We start from the raw sequence: 14178 nt of genomic DNA on the forward strand, positions 1-14178 counted from the left end.
CTCACTCTGGACTCTACAGCTTGGTTGGGTTTGGAGTCAGAAGGGTCAGTAGCTAAAGACGAGAGATGGCCTCGCAATCCCTGAGTTTAGTTTGTGTGTTTCTCTGGGTTTGCAGACAGGGGACCTGGGTTCAAATGTGACTGGAATTGTAGCTCACTGCCAGTGTGACCTTAAGCAAGTCATTTCATTCTGTAAACCTCAGTAACCTTGATCATAGAATGGGATTGGATGATCCAGACCTAAATCCACTGTCCCATGTTGCTCAGGGACCTGTTCTAATACTCCATCCTAGAGCCCTGTAAAACTGGGACTAACCAATTAATTGAGAGGGTTTCAAGATGAGATTTAAGTCTAGGTAATGAAGTTAATAAGAAATTGAAGTAATAGAAAGTAGGATTCCTGGTGTCTGTCACTGACTAAACCTCAGGCCAACACCTTCTATTGGACCACAGTTTTTTTTTCATTCGACCCTCTTGTTTCTGACCCTTCTCTTTAGCATTTCTCAATCCCTTCTCTTCTCAGTGTCTCCCCCAGCCAATTCCCCTTTATTTTCTCCCCAGAGTGACCCCCAGCCCTTACTCCCCTAGCCCATTTCCCATAGGGACCCCTATCTCAGCTTGGCTCCCCTTAATGTCCTTTCTCAGCTCCTGTCCCCTCATCTCCTCATCTTTCTTAGCATTCCCAATGCTTGGCTCAGTGCCTGGCATGTAGTGAGTACTTAATAAGAAAGTGTGTATGTGGCACACGTGTGCTCCTGGTACGTGCACACACGGTATGAGTAGCAACAGGTTTGATGGGCTCATGGTTAGGCTTTAATGCAAGTAAGGATGAATGGGGGACTTAAAGACATCAATTCTCTTCTCTAATCTTGGCACAAATCAGGGCTCACCTGGAGCACTAGGTAGTCTAGGGTCTGTCTGAGGTCCTTCTGGCCCCATTCTTCTATTCTGATGGCTTGAGGTGGGGCTATGAGGTCTTAACATACTTCTTTCCTGATGTGTCTGCTTAAACTACATTGTTGTTAGTAACAGCGCTGCCTGGTCTCGAAGCATGATCTGCCAACTCTTAGGAGGCCAACGTTTCACCTCATTTTAGTCTCAGCTTCCCCTAATGGACCAGTATACTCCCTCTGGCTACCCCTCCCCTTCTCCCTTCGATTCAATCCAATAAACACTTATTAAATACAGCTGCCAAAGTGATACTCCTAAAGGGAAGATCTGACCATGGCATTCCACTGTTCCACTGGCTCCCTATTACCTGTGGGATCAAATACAAGCGCCTCTGTTGGGTAGTTAAAGTCCTTTACCACCTGGTCCCAACCTTCCTTTCCGGGCTTATTATATTTAACTACTTTTCATGCCTTTCATTCATCCTATGTTCCAGCCAAATTGGCCATTATCCCCAGTGCTTAGTACAATGGCTGACATACAAGCATCAAGCACATTGGTGCTTAATAAATGCTAAGCATTGGAGAGTCAATCAATTAATCAAAATTTATTAAGCACCTACAATGTGCCAAAAGATGAAATGAGAAGCAGTCCCTACCCCCAGAGAGCTTATATTCTGCTGAATAGTCTGGTCCATTGGATTTGGGGTGTGAGCTAAGGAAATAGTCATGGACAGAGAAAGTGGGTGTGTCCTAACAGTATTTATGTGTGTGGGCATCCAGGGGGTGGTGATTATGGAAAATCTGGGGAAAATTGGAATATCTGCAGGATTTTTACTAGCATCAGATCCAGAGGGTACTTTGGCAGCTTAGACAAAACAAGGAATTAGGTATAACTTGGTTTGCTCATAAAAACACGATTTCAGTATCAAATCTGGAAGTACATCAGGCAATAGTTAGAAATTTGCTAATTGAATTTACCAGGAAATGTTTGAAGGTTTCATTACAAAGCAGAGATCTGAGCCTTATGGAATCATGCATCTCTGGGATCTTGCTGCCCTAGGAAAAATGGCAAGACTATGATAACAGAAGAAATCCTTAACATTAAAGCAAAAAAAAAAAAAAGTTTTGTATACTTGATGCAAAACAGACACAGGAAGCCTCTTGTTAGGATAAGAAGCTGAAAGGAAAAAAAAGTCTTCCACCTCCATCCTCCCCCACCCTAAAAAAAAACAACAACAACCAAATAAACCCTACAACTAATTGGATACTTTGTACCACATGAAACTTTGTCTATCGGCCTCATTGTTTGAATGGGACAGTCTCTTGAGTTAAGGTGACCCCTTTCCTTGTGGAAACTGCAGCTCCCTCTAGAGGCAGGAATGCACAGCGTTTGTGCCTTTGCGATTTCCTATCCCTTCAACTTTGTCCCTCCGGGTACAGGAACTGTACTGATTTGATACAGCAGATGGTTTTACATCAAAACCTTCCTGTTGCATGGTTCTTAGAAATATATATATATTTTTCCATAAAGAGAGAAAAGGCCTGTGAGCTCCTTATCTTAAGCATTTCATGCTCCATTATGTTCAGTGCCAAATGAGATAAAGTGTGCAAAGTGCTTTATGTGCTAACCATTACTATTATTATTTAAAAATTATAATCCAAATGTTTCCAATTATTTTAATCCCGAGAAAGAAATAGAGCTTCCTTTTCCTCTCCCCTGCCCTCCCCCTTTCTTTAGCTGCAAAAAAGAAGGCTGAAGGTGATGTACCCTATGGTAGAATGTCAGAGCTGGGGGGACCCTTAGAACTCACCTGGTCTGAACCATTTATTTCACATGTGAGGAAAACTGAGGCCTAGAGAGGGGAAATGGCTTTACCCCTTAAGGCAAGCTAGTTAAGTGACCGAGCTCAGGGGACAGGGAAAGCCCTGGTCTAGACGAGGCAGTGGGGAAAAAAAAATCACAGGATCTGTTAACTAGATAGCTATCTGGTCTGACCCTTACCTGAGTAAAAATCACTTCTTCTATATCCCTGCTTAATGGACATCCAGCCTCTACTTTAAAATAGAGTGATCTCAGGCAAGGTCAATTCCTGTGCCCAAGCCCCAGTTTCCCCATCTGAAAAATAAAGGAGTTGGACCAGATGACCTCTAATGCTTCTTTTACTTTTAAATCCTTTGATCCTACAATTCTCCAAGACACAGGATCTGGAGTCAGAAGCCTTAGGTTTGAAACCTGGTTTATCCTCGGGACTAGCTGTGTGACCTTGGGCAAGTCACTTAGCCTCTCCAGGGGCCAGTTTTTACATCTGTAAAATGAACATCATATCCTATGTATGTATTGTTTACCTCAGAGTATTTGTGAGAAAAGTGCTTGGTTAACATGCCCTTAAAAGGTGAACTATTATTAGGGGGCAACGGAGGGAAATTGGTCTCTCCCCTTCCCTGGAGCTCATTGAAAACGTCTGTCTGGGAAGGAAGGGAGACCACCCTGCCTGGTGGCAAGACATTGGAGGAGTTTACTTTCTCGAGGCATCCCCCTGGGATCCGCCTTGATCTCAAGACTGCTCTGTCTGCAGTTAACACAGGCTGGGCTCAGCAGCATGTGTTTAGCCGCAGGACACAGTGGGGAAAAGAATGACTAGCTAGGTTGAAGAGCCAGCGGGGGACCTGGGGACTGAGGGACATTGCTTTCCATCCATCACCCCCTACCATGTCCCCTTATGGGACTGGGATGGTATGTGGAGAAAAAGACTCAAGACTCATCCTTCCATAGCAACGGACTGTTTCCAAGGCTCCCAAAGTGGCTCCACCCTCAACCACATTACCACTGCCTTCACCACTGGGAACAAACATCTGGCAGGCAGGCTTGGCTGGGAGAGACAGGGAGGAAGGAGAGGAGAGATTCGTCCAAACAGCTAGGAAACCTCTCATGATAGTTTGGGTAAGTGATTTAATCTCTCTCTACCTCAGTTTCCATATTTGTAAAATGGAAACAATAACATTTGCTTCTTTCCAGTCCCATCTAAAATTCCACCTTCTAAGGAAGCCTTTCTTGATCCCTCTTCATTCTAGTGCCTTCCTTGTGTCATATTATTTCCAGTTTATTCTATCTGTAGCTTGTTTGCACGTAGTAATTTGCATGTTGTCTCTGCTGTTAGATTATGAGCTTCTTAAGAGCAGGGACCGCATTTTACTTTTCTCTGTATCCCCAGCATTTAGCATAGTGCCTGGTACCTAGTGAGTGCTTAATAAATGTTTATTGACTGACTCACAGGATTGTTCAGGGAATCAAATAAAAGTATGGGATCAGAAAGTTAGAGGTCATTTTGTCCAACTCCCTCATTTAAAATTTAAGAAAATTTAATCTCATATCCCCTTCATTACCAAATATATCTCTTTCCTCTCCCCTAACCGGAGAGTCATCCCAATAATAAAGAATGAAAAAGAAAGGAAAAAAAGCAGTGAAACTGCCCAACACCTTAATGAAGTCTGTATTATTTGCACAGTCCCACACCCCAAATCCTCCGTAGCTGCAAAGAAGGGAGGGCTGCTTGTTTTGTTATCTTGTCTTCAGGCCCAAGCTTGGTCACTATAATTAGAAAGCATTCAAAGTTATGGTTTTTGTCTGTTATTGTTGTACCTTTTCCAATTAAATTGTTGTAGTTATTACTTACAAAGTTTTCCTAGTTTGGCTTACTTTTCTTTGCACCGGTTCATACAAGTCTTCCCTTCTTTGTATCCTTCATGGTCATAGTTTCTTGGGTGCTGTGATATTCCATTACCTTCGTGTTTTACAATTTATTTATTCATTTCCCAGCTGACGGGCATTTACTTGGTTTCTGGTTCTTTGCTATTATCAAAATATTGCTATAAATACTTTTCTATATGTGAGACCGATCTTTTACCTCTTTGGAGTATGTAGCTAGCAGTGGGATCTCTGCCGACCTCTTAATTTTAAAGAATTAAAGACTGAGGCCACCAAAGTTAAGTGACTTGTTCAAGGCCACACAGGTAATAAGTAGTTGTGCTGGAATTTGAACTTACCCATTTCGACTCTAGATCCAGGAACCTTTTCACTGTACCATATTCCCTCCAATGTCTACTGGGTATCAATAACTTTACAAACCTTTAAACACCATGTAACTATCAGCTGTTATTGTTACTATTAATAATAATAATTAATAATGAGTTTTTTCATCTGTAAAAGGATGAGGTTGGTCTAGGTAATCTCTAAGATTCCTTTGAGCTCTAAATTTTATAATCTTATGCCTGAGGACTCATCTACTAGTCAAGGCATATCTTATAATTTAATTATCACCTTCCATAACCAATTCTTCCTCCCAGGCCTGTCCTACTCTCTCTCTCTCTCTCTCTCTCTCTCTCTCTCTCTCTCTCTCTCTGTCTCTCGTCTACATCTCTTGGCTCTGATCAGATGTGGTCAAGGTTCAAGGGGACTGCTGGAACTTTGGCCTAGGGATTGGCTGGTGGGGAAAGGACTTAGAAAGTTTCAGAACCTTGGGAATTTGGGTTAGACATAACTGATCTCCATTTATGTCCACTGCTCTTGGGCAAGGGCATTCTTAAGCTGAGGGTCTGGGTCAGCTTGAAGTCTGATATTCATTTTTGGTCCCTGTTTTCCTTTCTGTTCAATAATTGGCAGGATGGTGAACATACCCCTCCCCGCTTAGTTCTAGTCCAGTCATCCTATGAGTAGATTAATAATAATAATAATTCACATTTAGATAGTGCTTTAAAATTTACAAAGCATTTTACTCCCAACAACCCTGTGAGTGAGGTGTAGTGCAAGGATTATCACCTCTGTTTTACCTATGAGGAAACTGAGGCTATGAGAAATCTAGGTAATTGTCTTGCATCACACAGCTTGCAAGTTTTGAACCAGGTTTCCAATGGGGGTCTTCTGATTAAGGCAGGGGTTCTTAACCTGTGATCTGTGAACTTGTTAAAAAGGTTTTTTTGGTTAACTATTTCAATATAATTGGTTTCCTTTGTCATTCTGTGGATTTTATTTTATTCATTTAAAAACATTGTTCTGAGAAGGGGTCCATAGGCTTCACCGGGCTGCCAAAGGGGTGAGTGGTACAAAAGCTTAAGACCACCTGCTTTTAGGTATCTTCCAGCTCTACTATTTTATGGATTTGTGGGTATGTGGGCAGTGGGCTATGGTGTGCGTTTGTCAGGGGCATGTTTACAGCAGTCATGGGACTGGATGGACCAGTGCATGTGGGCTGATCTGGGGAAGGTGATGAGATGAACTTAGTCAGGAAAGGACTGGATCTCCCCAGGCTTGTGCTCACATGTGGTTACTGGAATGCCAGGACTCCAGGGTCCTTGGAGTGGGGTGAATCAGGCTAATGCTTTCTCCACCTTTACTCCAGAAGCTGTCAATCTGAGCTCCAGAATCTTCCTCTATCCCTTCACCCCCACCGCACAATCCCCCCATACCATGCCAGTCCTTCGGTCTCGGCTGGCTGTGTTTACTTGGGGCTGGGTCTCCCCTTTGGAATGGACAGCTCTAGTGATGGAAGAAGAAGGGAGCAAGACAAGGTCTATGAGCTATGGTGCCACCTAGCTGCCCTCATGTATCATTATCATTACATGTTATTCCTCTAACCTACTCCAATGCCCTGTCATGTCTTGAAGATGATCTTGGGTTCTTGAAGGTGATGCTGTTGGAGTGGAGTGTGATCTCAGCAGGTTCTACTAAGCTGGAAAGTTACAGGTACAGTGATGGACAATACGTCTGTTATTTAAGACCAGCATAGCTAAGTTTGGAGAGGTCAGGCACAGCTCTTTAGGCCCCACTGGGATCAACTAAATCAGCTGGCTCTGGAGTCCAGAAGAGCTGAGTTCAAATCCAGCAAAGACTTCCATACCTATATGATCCTCATGTATTTAATCTTTCTCAGCTTCATTTTCCTCATCTGCAAAATGAAAATAATAATAGTATTGACCTCATAGGGTTGTTGTGAGGATTGAATGTGATAACACATGTAAACCACTTTGAAACCTTACAACACTACATTAATTAGATATTATTATCTATAGGGGGATGTATTTTTTCCTTATCTGTAAAATAGGGGTAATAAGAGCACCTTGTAGCCATGAGGATCAAATGAGATATTTATAAAGCCCTTTGTAAATCTGAAAGCACTACATAAATGCTAGCTTTTATTTTATTTTTTAAAATCATATTTTATTTTTTCCCCAATTACCTGTAAAAAAATTTTAACATTTTAAAAAAAATTTTGAATTATGGATTGATTTTGGCCCTCTTGAATTTGTTCGAGTGTTCTTCCTTAATAATAATAATTCAGATATCCATAAAATTTAAAAATTTAAATTAAATTAAAACTAAAAATTCAAAATTCTCTCCCTCTCTTACCTCTCTACTCCCTAAGATGGCAAAATGCTAGCTATTATTGTTATTAACATTATTTAATGAATATTTAATTAATTTTGTTTAATATCTTTATTTTTACTTACTTTCCTTAAATTGCTTTAATATTAATCATTACAATAGTTACTGGAATTCTTGTAGACCGTCTGCTATTAATTTTTGAGTGGGTTGTGATGTATGTGACTAGAGGGGCATTACACAGACTGAAAGTATTGAAGTGTTTAGTGCCTTTTTCTCTGACCTTTATTTCTCTTTACCTTTGACTCTGTTTTCATTAGTGATTCTCTGTTTGCTTCTCTTTGTCTTTCTTCTCTCTCTCTTTTTCTGACTTTCTCTTACCCCCGCCACCCCCTTCTCCCTCTCTGTGTGTCCATCGGTCTCTGTGACTCAGTCAATTTTACCCTGGCTCTGGGCCATTCAGTCTTGGGAGATGAATCCTAAGGACAGCCTGGATTCATGAGACACAAGGGTGGCTTGAAGCTGCACTGGACTCCACCCCTTCCCCAGAAGTCACGAGAAGTTTTCCTTCTCCACCCATGTTGGGATTTCCCCTTCATCGGGGGATGACCCACTGAGAGGAGCTGGACAGGCCTCTGCAAACTTAAAGAGGATGTGAAACCTATATAGGAAAAAAAAAAAGGATTTAGGAGCGGTTGGAATATCTCAATATGGAAGGCTTGGTGGGGCTGGGAGAGGAGGTTTAGCTCTGAGCTGGCCCCCAGAAGTGCTGGGATAAGTAGACTATGCTGGCCCCTGCTGATGTGTCTGGGAAACGATTAGAATAAGGGAAGGAAAATTCTTACCATTGGGGAGGAAGGGAGATGTAGGAAAGGGAGCCTAGATTTAGAGTGAGGAAGGACCTGTAGGCTTCTTGTCTTATAGATGAGGTTGTGACCTGGTTATGGTCGCCTAAGTAGCAAAGGTCGGAAGCGGTATTTGAATCCAGGACTAAGTGTCCAAAGAAATTGTTCTTTTTCCCTCTACCCGTACTGCTTTCTAAAGGGAAGCCATAGAATCTTGGACCTGAGGATCTCAGCACAGGAGAGATCTCTATCTCTCTGGGCTGCGGGAGGGGTTCCAGAGTTTTTAGATCAAGGCTTCTAATAGAAAGAGGGTTGGATTTAGAATCTGAAGGATTTTTGGACTTGAATTCTGACTCTGGGTGACTTTTTGGGTCTCACTTTTGTAAAATAAAGGGTTGTATTGGACTGTGTGATTTTCTGAGCCTCACTTTTATTGGACTAAATTACCTCTGAGGTCCCTTCTAAGCTCTGAGTCCTACAAAACCTACGTGAATAGAACCAATCTTTTTTACATCTGATGCTTCTCATCAATTAGGTGTCTGTATGGGAATAGCTGAGCCCTCTTCAAGTGGGAACTTTGCCCCTTCCCTTGGTTCAAAAGGGAAACTGAGGGAAGGTCTTCACATACACTGGACTTGGAGTTAGGAGACCTGGGTTGGAATCTTGTCTCCCACTGTACAATCATGGACAGGGCACTTACACTTTCTGAGTCTCAGTTTCCTCATTGGTCCAATGGAGATGATGATACTGCAACTAGGTGGTGAAGTGTAGGCAGAGAACCAGGCCAGGAGTCAGGAAGACCTGAGTTCAAATTTGGCCTCAAACACTTACTAGTTGTGTGACCCTGGGCAGGTCATTTAACCTCTGTCTGCCTCAGTTTCCCCTCATCTGTAAAATGAGGATAATAATAGCACCTGTCTCCCAGGGTTGTTGTGAGGTTCAAATGAGATAATATTTGTAAAGTGCTTAGCACAATGCCTGGAACATAGAAGATAATATAGGAATATTAATTATTATGCTGGTGTCACCTTCCTCACAGGGTTTTTGTAAGCTTCAAAGTGCTAGAGAAACATGAGTTATAGCTTCATTTTTTAACCATCCATTATTTTTTACTTTTGGAAAGTGTTTGTAATAAATACCACCATTAATAAACCCTGTTCCACCTTAAAAAAAACAAACAAACATGTTTTGTTCTTATTCCAAAACCTGCTGAGACTGAACAGACAGGTCATGAGTTGAAGGAATCTTAGAGTCCAGCCCCCTTGTTTTTATAGAGAGGAAAAGGGGGTTGAGAAAAGTTAAGTGACTGGCCCAAGGTCACATGGTAATGGAGGCAGCCTTCGAACCCAGGTCCTCTGATAGGAAGTAAATTCAGTGTTCTTCACTAGTCAGTGACTGTTTGCTCCATTGTGTCTGAGAGCAGGTTTGGTTCCAGAACAGCCAGGCAGGAGAATGGGTGAGGTGAGCTCCTTTCTACCATTACCTCCCAGCCCCAACCCTTGCTCCTCTATCCGGGCTGCCTCCTTGGTCCTGCCCCCACATGCTACAATCCTTATCCCCCTCCTGGAGCTAAGAACTCTGCCCCTTTCTTTGCTACAGCCTGAAGACCTGGAGGCACCCACTACCCACACCTTCAAAGTAAAAACCTTCAAAAAGGTGAAGCCCTGCGGCATCTGCCGGCAGGTGATCACTCGAGAGGGGAGCGTCTGTAAAGGTGAGCGGGGCACTGGGCATTGAAGGGCTGGGGGAGGAGGGGACAAACCTGGGTGGAACAGATACCTTTGTACGGGGCTGGTGGCCAGTGGGTGGTTTGGGCAGGCCCTGGGCTGTCAAAGGTGAGTCCTTCCCTTCAGGGAACGGGGTCATGCTTCTCCCTCCTCCCCGCTTGCTCTACTGCTCCTGGCTCTACTATGCATTGCCCATCGTGGTGGGGTGGGAGGGCAGGACACCCGGGCAGGATTGGGCAGTGGTGTGGTTTGGTTTTAGCAGAAAGAACATTGGACAGAAGACTTGGGTTGGACATTCAGCTATGTAACTGTGGACACATCTCAAGCTCCCTAAGCCCCTTTCCTTATCCGTAAAACGGGCATAAATACTCGTAAGACAAAAAACTTTGCAAATTGTAAAGCTCTATGTATATCTGGATTATTATTATTAGGGAGGAGCACTTGAACAGTTCAAGAGAGGTGGGAATTTTAGGGCCAGAGTCAATCCATAAGATTGACAAAATAGCTATCCTATGATAAAATCTCGTTCTCACTCTAAGATTTTCACAGTACTTTACCAACATTATCTTATTTGAACCTCACAATAACATGGTGTGACTACAGGGGCTATTGTTGCCCCCATTTTACAGAGGATGAAACCGAGACTCAGAAAGGTCAAGAGATTTGCTCCGAGTCACACAGCTATAAAATGTCTGAGGAAGGATTCAAATCCAGATCTTCCAGTACACCTTCCATGACTTGTCGTTTCAGTCATGTCTGACTTTTTGTGACCCTATTTGGAGTTTTCTTGGCAGAGACACTGGAGTGGTTTGCCATTTCCTCTTCCAGCTCATTTCACAGATGAGGAAACTGAGGCCAAAAGTCTGAGTCCTAACAGTCTGAGGTTGGATTTGAACTCAAGTCTTCCTGACTCCAACCACTATGTCTCATATTTTAACTCTTCATATTATAACTTGTAGTATAGTTACTTGTGTATTTGTCCCCACTTAATAGGAGACTCTTGAGGCCACAGGCTTGTTTTTGGTAATTTTTGTCTCCCCTATTCCAGCAGCATCACTGCAGATAGTATGCACTTAAAACATTTTTGTTGAACGGAACTGGAAGCAAAAAAATCATTGTCCCAATCACAATGCAAAAGAGAGCACCTGGTCCGTCTTTGTGTATATTTTTAGTACCTAATAGTGGCCACATGGTGGCGTTGTCCTTTCACAAAGTCTCGGTGGGTAGGCTGGAAGTATTGGAGCACTAAGACTGATGTCACGGTGACTACTGTGAAAACGCTGCCACTCTTTTGCATTATTTGCTCATTGAATTACTTGAATGTGAAATTGTATAGATATGAGACCTTGAGCCCTTGCCCCTCTCCATCAGGGTCCCTCTCCTGATAACCTCTCTTGCCCTTCTCCCAGTGCCTTCCCTAGCGCCTAGCCTCTCCCCACTCCCCACTCTCATCTGCCTCCTATTAAGATATCTCTGGGTGGGAAGTACTTTAAGCCAGTGCCTCTGGCAAAGAAGGGAGTTGGGTAGCAGAGTGGGTTAGTAAGTCCTGGGTGCATGTCCCTGAGGCTCTAGCTTCTGCCCCAGGAATCACCTTGTACAGAGCCTGGTATATAGCTGGCGTGAACTGGAAATCACCAGGAACCTGGTGGCCAAGCTGGTTTGGCCACTCCTGGATGGGGAATAGGAGAAGTGGTAGCAGTGGGGGGTGGGAGGGCAGTGGCATTAGGGAGATGGGATGATTGGTATTGCTCCCTCAAATGCCTTGCTCAGTATAGGGCCCCTGATGTTAAAAGGAAGGTGGAAAAGGAGGCTGGAACTCTGTCTTCACTAGCTCTATGCAGTCAACTTCAAGGAAACTCTAACTTAAAACAATAACAACCTCAAAAACAAAAAACAAGCAAACAAAACCCCTCAAAACAAACAAACAAACAAAAAAAACCTAGCTGGGGGTTAAGGGTAGGGGTGGGGGAGGTGGCTCTTCAGGGGGGTAGGAGAACTGTGTGCAGACTTCCCAAGTTGGCAATTAAAGATTCATAGAATGTTAGAGGTGGAAGAGATATCAGAGGTCATTCAGTCGGACAACCTCCAGACCTGGAGGATTTGCTGGAAGTTCAGTCTTTGGCTTTGGGGCAGAGATCACGGGATTATTTAGACAACCACAGGCTCAGAATGTTGTAGCTTGAAGACTTTAGAGGTCATCTAGTTCAAATCCTTCTCTCAGTTTGAAGAAATTAAGGCATGGGTAGACACACAGGTTATAAGGAACAATCTAAAAAGTCTTAATAGTTTAGGTGGAGTCCAGAGTAGCCTCTCCAAGCCCCTTCTAGGGGTTGGGATTTTATTACTAATGACAAATGTGTCACCTTTTGGTTTTCTTACATATATCTCTTGTTTCTCTTTACCATTTACCAAACTCTTTCATATCCATTCTTTCCTTTGATTTAGTAGACAGGGCAGGTATTTTACAAAGGAGGAAACTGAACGCCGGCAGGTTTGGCGATTTGATCAAGGTTACATGGCTAGAAGGTAAAGAAGTCCCATAGATAAGGAGCCAGAACCCTGAATCCTGAAGATAGGTCTCCTGCTTCTCTCCCTTCTACTCCTATCCCCCACAGGATGTTTCTTTGTGCCCTACAAAAGTGAAAACTTAGTAATGGAATGGAGAAAAGAATCCCCTAGTTGTGGTTGTATAACATAAAGCAGGCTGGACACATTCTTACAATGCTAGCTCATTGGGCTGAATCATTTGAGATGGTTGGTGATCATGCCTGGTGTCACCATACCCTACCATGACAGGTGGGGTAATGGCCACCTGTCCTCTAGTTAAATCCACTGGCAGCTAGTGTACAGATACATAGTTGGGTGTAGGCTCTGGTCATTCTCACTCTAAGTGTTCACTGTTTCCAATAAGGCTGCTTCCTAGAAACACTAGGAGAGTGACCAGCCAACCAATTCTGAAGCCCAAGACCTGCCCCTCTGAATGGCCGTGAGTGACACAGACCCAACCCTCAGAGCCTCTCCCTTCCCACACTTCCCTGCCTAGCCAGCAGACCTCTCCCCAGGGAGGACATATCCACCCTTAAAGGGACAGGGACCTCTCCCACAGCTTCTGCATTGAAGAACGGGAAAAATAAGTGAGGTTTCTGTTTGCCTCCTTGTCACCATCCCGGGTTCCAGGGGTCCCTAGTCCACGCCTGAGGGGCTTCTAACCTAGGTGACTCAGAGACATCTCTGTGACTGCACTCCCCTCCCCACTGTGGTGGGCAGCACTTCTAGGGCTGGTTCACCTTTTGCCCCGTTCCGTTTTGTACTCAGTGGTTTCCTTCCTCTTTGTGTCCTTGCTGACCAGCTCAGATTCAGAGCTGTTGGTGCTCAAAGACTTCCAGGGGCTACTCAGCACTCCTGAGGTCATTGTGCACTTGGCTGGAGTGGAAGAAGGCTGGACTTAACAGCTGAAGACCCGAGCTTAAATTCCTACCTCTTTTCTTCCTCAACCTTGCAAAAAGAGCTGTCTCTCTCTGGTCCTCAGTTTCCTCAAATGTAAAATGAGACTAGGTTGGACCAGATGATCTCTAAGGACCCTTTCAGCTCAAAATCTTACAATCTCCCCCTCTATTTTCCAGGTGTGTTGGCAGGTGCTGACTCCAGCCCAGACAGATGGGGGTTTTCCCTATTTTTATGGATCTAAACATAATGAGATTTCACAGTCTCCCTCACAACTTACAGCCCTTAGAGTAGGAAAAGCATGAACCTCTCAGTGCTCCGTCCAGCTGCAGTTTCAGCTTATTTGGGCCCTATTCTCCTTGTAGGTGAAAAACAGAGACCTGTAAATGGTTCCAATTTAGTGGCTTGGTTTGGAGATTCAGCCCCGTCTTTGGCTGGATTGCTGTTAAATTGGTGTTTGCATTAAATGTTGACTTTAAAGTAATGAAAAAATTTTAAAATAATAAAAAGAAAATTAATTTCTACCCAACAAGTAAGTTAAAGAGATGAAGACCATGACTGAGTAGACTCAGTCTACTCTGTCAACCAAGTCATCCTAGCTCCTTGACTCTTTACTCTGAAAGATAAAAAGGGGACCAGAAGTGGCCTGGTCATCTTAACAAGTTCTTCTGTCACCTCCTTTAACTTATTAAGGAGAAGAAAGGGTGGAATCTCAAACACAAAATATTCTGGAATGGGAGGAGGGAATAAAGGACACATTTCTTACAAGAACCTCCAAGTACATGATAGGTTGTGTTTCCTTGATCTCAGGTTTCTCTCTCTCTCTCTCTCTCTCCCTCTCTCCCTCTCCCTTTCTCTGTCTCTGATTTTTCTATCTTCCTTTTCCCCTTCCTCTCT

The 14178-nt window shown here is 43.5% G+C and overlaps 1 protein-coding gene across 2 annotated transcripts in view; it reads left to right on the plus strand.

The window, feature by feature from the left end:
• Window positions 1-9709: 9709 nt before the first annotated feature.
• Window positions 9710-14178, plus strand: part of TNS1 (tensin 1) — a 245771-nt gene continuing 241302 nt past the window's right edge. Inside the window, exon 1 of one of the 2 annotated variants that reach the window (XM_027873735.1) lies at window positions 9710-9824. The gene's annotated coding sequence lies outside the window, so the exon portion shown is untranslated. The remainder of the gene's footprint in view (window positions 9825-14178) is intronic. The other variant, XM_027873734.1, reaches the window with a different exon arrangement.

This window comes from Vombatus ursinus, unplaced genomic scaffold (genome assembly GCF_900497805.2).
Source record: "Vombatus ursinus unplaced genomic scaffold, bare-nosed wombat genome assembly UNPS02014802.1, whole genome shotgun sequence".
NCBI classification, from domain to species: Eukaryota; Metazoa; Chordata; class Mammalia; order Diprotodontia; family Vombatidae; genus Vombatus; species Vombatus ursinus.